Source organism: Seriola lalandi, unplaced genomic scaffold, assembly GCF_002814215.2.
Source record: "Seriola lalandi dorsalis isolate HSWRI2012SDOR001 ecotype SW California unplaced genomic scaffold, Sedor1 jcf7180002054262, whole genome shotgun sequence".
Lineage (NCBI taxonomy): Eukaryota > Metazoa > Chordata > Actinopteri > Carangiformes > Carangidae > Seriola > Seriola lalandi.
Window position 1 is genome coordinate 13212 of NW_019524815.1, and position 8146 is coordinate 21357.

The following is an 8146-nucleotide window of genomic DNA, read 5'->3' on the forward strand; positions in this document are numbered from 1 at the left end:
ACAGGCTTTTGAATTTATATATATTCATGTAACATATATCTATAGTATAATCCTATAATATAAACAGACATACTAAAATACAAATAGTAGACATATATATCAATAGATGATCTTCATATGTACGTATGGGCATTTCTGAATATAAATTCAGATATTACATTTTAATCAACCTTTTGGTTGATGGCATTAAAAAGTCAATACCTTTGTTTTGGGGGGGTTGCAGCGTTGTTGCATCCCTACCAATCTTGAGACCAAACCTACGCCCTTGGGCAAAGGTACCTGCTTCCCCCACCTGTCTCCCCTGTCTCCGTAAGATTAGTGGTGGAAGAAATATTCAGATTCTTTACTCAAGTAAAAGTACTTATACAGCAATGTAAAAATACTGTATTACAATTCATATATGACATTGAAATTAAACCATGTGAGGAGTTTTGCGGAAAAAATAAATTACTAGTTACTTTTAAGATAATAGATAAATTGATAATATAACAAGCTTTTAAAATACAACACATTGGTGAAGATTAAACCAGTGGTTTCCAACCTTACCAACCAGTCCTAAAACCTCTCTCATTAATGTTCTCATGACCCATCAGATTTATCTGGTTTCCCTGTTTATAAAACTGTATAAAGTAGTTCAAACTATCTCTACCTTCAGCAGCTAGACCAGTAACATGCTGCTAATGCACTGATGCTTCAGTATTAATCATTTAATGATGTTATAATATATCAGTCAGAGCAACCAAACCTGAACTTTTACTTTCATACGTTAATTTGTAATGAAGTATTTTTACACTGCTGTATAGGTACATTTACTTAAGTAAAGGATCTGAATAGTTCTTCCACCAATGAACTCTTGTAGACATTAGTTTATCATATAGACATGCTTTACCAATTTGTCAAGTGAATAACAATCATGGTGAGGGCACTAAAGTGTTTACTTGGAAAGTGTACATTTTCACTTTTGGTGTGAATTTCCATCACAATTTTGGTCTTAAATTTAATTTAAAATGGCATTAAAAAGGTCTAAAAAGTCGTAAACCTAACTTGTTTACACCTGTACACACCCTGTGACCTTAACATTATCCAGATTTCTTCTGCCTGTAGAACCTGTATTTTTATTCACCATTAAGTGAGTGCAAAGTGAGCAAAGTGGCATCCCTCCAGCAGGTGACACCATCAGCACCTGGCTCACCTTGGCCTAGATTACTAGTTATTACTGCATTGTGTTCTTAAAAAATTCCTAAAAGGCACCTTTTCTGTTGTGCCCTCATTAAGATGCCACTTCCCCTTTGTTACAGTGGTTCTACAGGTGTGGCCAATTATGCCAATTATCTAAAATATGAGAGTACCAACTATTATTAATTCAATTATCTTTTCACTTACAAGACAGGCACAGGCGACTGACGTCCTCGACACCTTATTGTTATTTGAAAAGGTGGGGTCATTGCAATTTATGAAAATGGCATCATTAATTATGAGTAGGTATTCCTTAAACTGCAAACACCTGTTCTAAATCACACCCAGTGAGCAAACAGTCCTTAAAGACTATATGTAGCTATGGTATGTTATTCTTTGTGTGACACCAGCTGCACCTGTGACATCGTTTCCCCTGTAAACCACACCCCTACTGAACATTCAACATGCTGAACATTTTAGGTGGTGGGTCATCAGAAACTAGTAGGGAACATGAGAGAGATATAAAGGAAAGCAAAACACATAATAATCTTAATTACCTCACACCACTGTCCTCTAAAGCTGAGGCCCAATTACAATCAGTTGCAGTGTCAGGTTAACACAAATTGAACAATGAGTTCAACGTATACATGTGGATAAACACTTAAATGCAACTCCAGCTATTTGATTTGTCCATACATTAATTTCCTGTAAACTTTTCTGTAAATGTTATTTTCTGTTGCTAGTGTAAGGATCTGCCATTCAGCAAAAACTGAATACACTTTAAGTACAAATATACAGCAACAACAAATGATGCCAGCCTGCATTGTACTGTGGACACCGAAAGCAACAAGCAGAACCAATATCTAGTCGACAAACCTAAGAGGTTTAGAATATATTTGTGATGTCTGACCTCAGTTCTGGGCCAATAACTGGTTTCTGGATTAAACAACTTCTCTATTTTTTTAAGAATGTTTTTGAAGCACCTGTAATTATTTTTGTTATGTATCCATATCTTAGCTGCTCAACTATAGCCTTGAATAAATCATTCTTTACCACACTATCTTACAGCCCCTGAAAACAGCTAATTTGCTGAAAAAACGCTGTGTGTGTGGTGTCATCAGATTTGATTGACAGTGACGAAACAACCCAAAAACAAAACTGTCATCAAATTTTGTTTAAAATGTTGTTAAAGTGCTATTCGTGCACAAATACACTGTATATAACATCGCTTTTTTTTCCATCTGACCCTCAACCAATGACAAGAGCAGAGAGAAAACAGCACAGACTGAAAACTCTCACTTGATTAAAACAAACCATTGTAACTTTGGCTGAAAGGTTTGTTTTCATGTAGAGCCCCACCACATACGTGAAAACTTTTGCACATCATCAAATATGTAATTAAGCTGACAAAACATCAGAAACATTCAACATAGTGCAGTCATGACAACAACACATAAATATACCACAGAAGCAGAGTGACCTAAGATGCTGACCATGTACTCACATCATCCCCAGTCTAGATGTTGGTTTTTGATGCATGTGATTCATCATTGCAAGGAAAAGCACTTTGAAAAAATAGAACCGAGTTTTGAAGTGCTTTGTAATATATTGGAGTAGTATTTCTATTTTTCTTGTCACTCAGCTAACAATGTGAAATTGTATAACAATAAAAAACATTTACAGTTGTACACTTTATTGTACCTAAATTACATATACCTTAATCTTACAAAATCCACAGTTTTGGAGTAGTTCGAATCAGGCCCTACCATATGTGTGGAAGGACCTGAATTTGACAGAAAAATCACTTCCTAAAGAAACACAAATTTCAACATGGCGGTATCATGGTATTTAACTTAATAATTTTTGCATTCAAAGTCAAAAGGGCCTGATAATGAGGTGGCAATGTATAATTTCTTAATTATTTTCAACACTTTGGAAAAGAAAAAAAAACATCGCCACCCTGTTTAACCCTGTTAAAGTGCCACACCATAAGTTTTGCTTAGCATGTAGATTGAAATTCCATCCACCTACAATGATTGTTTTGTTTTTGTTTCTTTGCAATTTGTGTGAACTGATCTGTTAAAGTTTGTTTTCAACCTCATGCTTACCAACTCTCTCACTCTGAAGGTCTCTGTTTGATCATCGCCAGCTTGGGTAAGTTTATAACATGCATTAATTAATACTAGTCAACAGTATTATTAGCAGATAAATAATGTCCCTAAGCCAACAATTGTTGAGAAACAAGGGATTTGATAAAAATGTCTTTCTTCAAAAGCCAATTAAATCAATTTTAAGTTATTTTTTCCATGTCTCAGCCAGGTCTCACCAGCCTCTCTCCAGGCTGGCGTGTTACTACAGCAGCTTGGCTGAAAACAGAGCGAATGGCGGGAAGGTCAGGATTTCAGACATTGATCCGAACTATTGTACCCATCTGATCTTCACCCTTTTATGACATTAGCAGTGTAAATAGATTGGTCCCCAGGGAAGCAACTGACTAACAACACTATCAGTTCTTCAATGCACTCAAAAGCAGGTCAGACCTGTACCCTCCTAATATTTTAGAATTTACGTTCAATTTTGTGTTTCCTGAAACTTATTACTAAACTGTGATACTCAAAAAGAAATCCCCTGCTCAAAACTCTGTTGGCAGTCGGTGACACACAAAGGTAAGTGACATACAAAAGCATTTAGGCATAATTATACAAGCAAACAGCACTTCAACATGTTGGTAATTTCTGCAATGCTTCATCCTTTCATGCCGTATTTTTGTGCATTGCACAACATGTATGATATATGGTTTGACACTAATTAGGTAGCACAAGGTGAGGTGCTGTGGTATAGTAATTATAGTACAAAGTTTATTTCATGATTACATCATCAGATTCAAATAAAATGTGTGATGTAATTTTTCAAACAACTGCCATATAATGCAAAAAAATACTTCAATATAGTGCAAATTATATAAAAAATGATGACTGATACTGATACACAACCTTTCATTAAATAATTTATAACCAACAGTAGTTTGCTGCAAAATAACCACACAAATACTGTGTGCACAAAAAAGTTTTTACTATACATTATGGGGTTTAACTGGCAATTTTTAATTATATGTAAGAACTCAGTGGTTGTTAACATTAGGATTTAACTTCAATTTTTTTTTTTCATTTTACATATGTTACAAAGTCACACCAAAACAGATGTTAAATCAAATACAATTAAAATTGTTTTGTGTTTCAAATCAATCTATCTTTGTATCAAATGCAAGTATAATTTAACACACATTATGTGGCATCATTTTCTATTTTTCTTCTACTTGTTTCTAATACTTGTTAAAAATTTGATGGTAGCCTACTAAAGATGTCAGTAACTACATATTATACTTCTATAGACGATGAGAACACTGTTTTGTACTAATCTTTACCAGATTCAGTACGATGGTGTCAACACAAACAAGAAGAGCAATGTTCATCCAGTCTGCTATCACACTACTGAGAACATATGGTTTTGATGGGCTCAGCCTGGACTGGAGGTTTCCCGCAGCAGCAGGAAGCAAATCAGACAACAAGCAGAAATTTACACTGTTGTGCCAGGTCAGATCCTTTCTTCTGGGACTCTCAGAAATATTCCATATGTTACATTTATATATTTAATTTAAGATTTAAACTAGTGTCTCTGCTGAGAAGGCGGTCATCTATGCGAGTTATGAAGTCACACAGGTTGCCGGGTAAACTATTTTAATGTCACTCTTGACACTATACCTGTGTCCCTCGGAAACTGTCACAGGACATCACAGCCCCTTGTTCCAGGGATCCCAAGATACTGGAGACAAAATCAACTCTAATACTGTAAATACCAGGATTCCTACTTCGAATACCTTCAATAAATTTCATTACATCTAAATTTGAAATTTAAACCGTCTTTCATTTGATTTAATGCCATCAGTGTTAATGTTAACACCTTTTATTGTCTCTACTAATTTTAGTTAATCATAGTGCGATGTGTGCTCTTTCTGTTTAGAGGTCTATGTAGTCATGCTCAGTGATATTAAAGGATGATGTGATGATCAAGCAAGAGTTAAATCTCAATTAACCCAATATTTGACTCTCATTCTTTTTCAGATTTTCCACACTACACCACAAGCACAACCACCACAACAACTACCACAACTGATCCTGACAATTTCTGTAGTGGAAGGGCAGATGGGGTTTACGCTAAACCCAATGACCGAAACACTTTTTACCACTGTGCCCACGGAACAACGTTTATCAAAAACTGCCCTAGAAATCTCGTCTTCAAAACAAGTTGCAAATGCTGTACCTTCAACTAAAGAGTTGCACATTTATCATTTTACTCTACATAAGTGATATTATTACCAATTACCACCAAAAATTAGCAACAAAAGTGGGGCACTCTCAAAAGCTGTTACATGTATATTTTTTTTTGCTTCTTCACTGTTGTTTTGTGGGGAAAAGTACTGAGTAATGGTTTTGCTTGCTCTTATTCGGCCTCACTCATCTACTTGTAAATTTGAAAACACCATTTACACGTCAGCATTAACATTTTCAGGTCAATCCATCAACATTATGCATAATCTCTGCATCGTTAAAGAGTAAAACTCCTATCCATATTTGTCAATAGCGATTATGACATATTATTTCATCTATCAATATACGGTATAATATGAAGAACTTGTACTGTGTATTTACAATTTTTGTCCTGTTGCTGTCTGTTATTATGTATCTAAATCAGTTGTGAGTGAAGGTTCTTGTTATTTTTTCTTCCAATATTTAATCTGACATATCTTATTTAATTCAATTTTTCTCATATATATGTAATTGTTGGTGTATCTAACCCTTTTGTTTGGATGTGTGTTTATGTCTAGCCATCACATGATTGGACACAACATATTGTGGAAAAAAGCTAATACTGGCTGTCTGGTGAGATACTGGAATATTTATTGAGATTGAACCATGTGAGACATTTAGAGGGAATAGTCCTCATCAATTTGTTGTATTTTAAAAGCTTTTTATATTATCCATGTATTTGACATGCAGAGGAGCAGTCAGATCCCTCCATTAAGGTGATAGTGGAGACTGTGGTCCCTGCCACAGAGGTGAAGGACAAGGGTCATTGCTATTTCCTTGAGAATGGTCTGCTGGTGAGGAAGTGGGTGCCTTGTGATGAGTTTGGTGTGGGAAATTCAACTTTCCAAATTGGAGTACCAGTCAAATTTCATACCTTTATGTTACAGCTGTCTCATGACCAGTCAGGGCATATGGAGGTCAGGAAGACATATGACCAAATTTTGCGGTACTTTTTTGGTTAAAAAAGGATGTTTTAGAATACATCAGAACTTGCCACACATGTCAAATCACTGGTAAACCAAATCAGGTTATTAAGCCTGCCCCATTGCACACAATACATGAGCACATAATTATTGACTGTGTGGGACCTCTGCGTCCATCTAGGTCAGGAGCAAAGTATCTTTTGACCGTCATGCATCAAGTTGCGTATCCCCTGCAGTCAATAACAACAAGATCTGTGGTTAAAGTCCTCTCCCCATTCATTTCTGTCTTTGGCATCCCTAGCATTGTTCAAAGTGATCAAGGGTCTAACTTTTCCACCAATATGTTTGTGCAGGTGATAAAACAACTTAAGCTGAAACACTCTCAGTTGTCAGCCTATGCACTGGAGCGTTTTCACCAGACTCTTAAGTCACTGCTTTGTGCATTTTACACAGAGTTGGACAAGGATTGGGACGAAGGTTTGCCGTGGTTAATGTTGGCAGCCAGGGAGATGACCCAAGGGAGTACTGGGTTTAGCCCAAATAACTTGGAGCATTCTGTTCAAGATCCTCTGGCAGTGCAGAGGGACAATTTTAAGAGCAGTGAGCATCGAAAAAATTTGGTTGACCGCGTAAATGGATTCAGGCATACGTTGTATATTGCAGGGGAATTGGCAAGGAACAAACTGATTACATGGCAATAGAACATGAAGTGTCACCATGATAGACAGGCTGAATAGCACTAACTAATTCAGTCCTGGTGAACAAGTGCTAGCTCTTGTTGGGTCACTCTTCCAGGCCAAGTTCACAGGTCCTCACTTGGTGGTGAAGCATTCCTCTGAAGAGAACTACCTGATTTCTGCTCCTGAATGAAAGAAGGAATCACAGCTTTGTCACATCAACTTGTTAAAGCCGTGCTACTCTCAGGTGGCTTAGCCAGTTGTGACAAAAGTAAATAGCTCAGAGTGTGTCCAGCCTGTCGCACTTGCAAACACTGTGGTAGGTTTCCCCTCTGAGTCAGTGGCAGTGATGGAGAGTGGGGAGTCTCACATTGTTCATGAGGCGCTGTTGTGTGGTCGGCTTAAGACGCTGAGGTTCTCAGCAACTTGCATTGACTTGTTAGGCCACTTGAAAGACTCAGAACATGTTGAGTTGACAAAGTTTTCCAAGCTTGGTAGATGATGCACCTTCACAAACCCACCTTATTGAAAATGATATAGTTGTGGGGAATGCAAAGCCAATCAAACAATGTTTTTATAGCGTGTCTACTGATAAGCGCTCAAGTATTTGGACACAGAGGTGAAATATATGATTGAAAATGACGATACCTATATAATTCATTGGTAAACTAGAGCAAATAGTGATGTTTTAAGCCCTGATTTAAATTAATACACGTCAAAAGCATTTAAAAAAAGTGATGAAAGACAAGAAAACAAGCAAAAGAAAAAGCAAGAAGAGAAGTAACTGAAGATTAAAAAGGTGTGAACTGAAGTAGCTGCAGCTGGGTCGACACAACACATGATTAAAATTACGTTATGTATGTAATTTATTGGTAAACCGCAGCAAATAGTGATATTTGAGATTTTAAGCACTGATTAAATGAGCTGACACTTTCAGCAGACCACAGGTATTCAGGAAACTTGTTCCAAAGGTGGGGAACATAGAAACTAAAAGTTTCTTCAC

The 8146-nt window shown here is 36.6% G+C and overlaps 1 pseudogene across 1 annotated transcript in view; it reads left to right on the forward strand.

Moving 5' to 3' along the window:
• The first annotated feature begins 3786 nt into the window (after nt 1–3786).
• LOC111654181 (chitotriosidase-1-like) overlaps nt 3787–8146 on the forward strand; it is a 4888-nt pseudogene continuing 528 nt past the window's right edge. The window contains exons 1-2 of the transcript XR_015437184.1: nt 3787–3842; nt 4604–5024. The product of XR_015437184.1 is annotated as a chitotriosidase-1-like (transcript). The remainder of the gene's footprint in view (nt 3843–4603; nt 5025–8146) is intronic.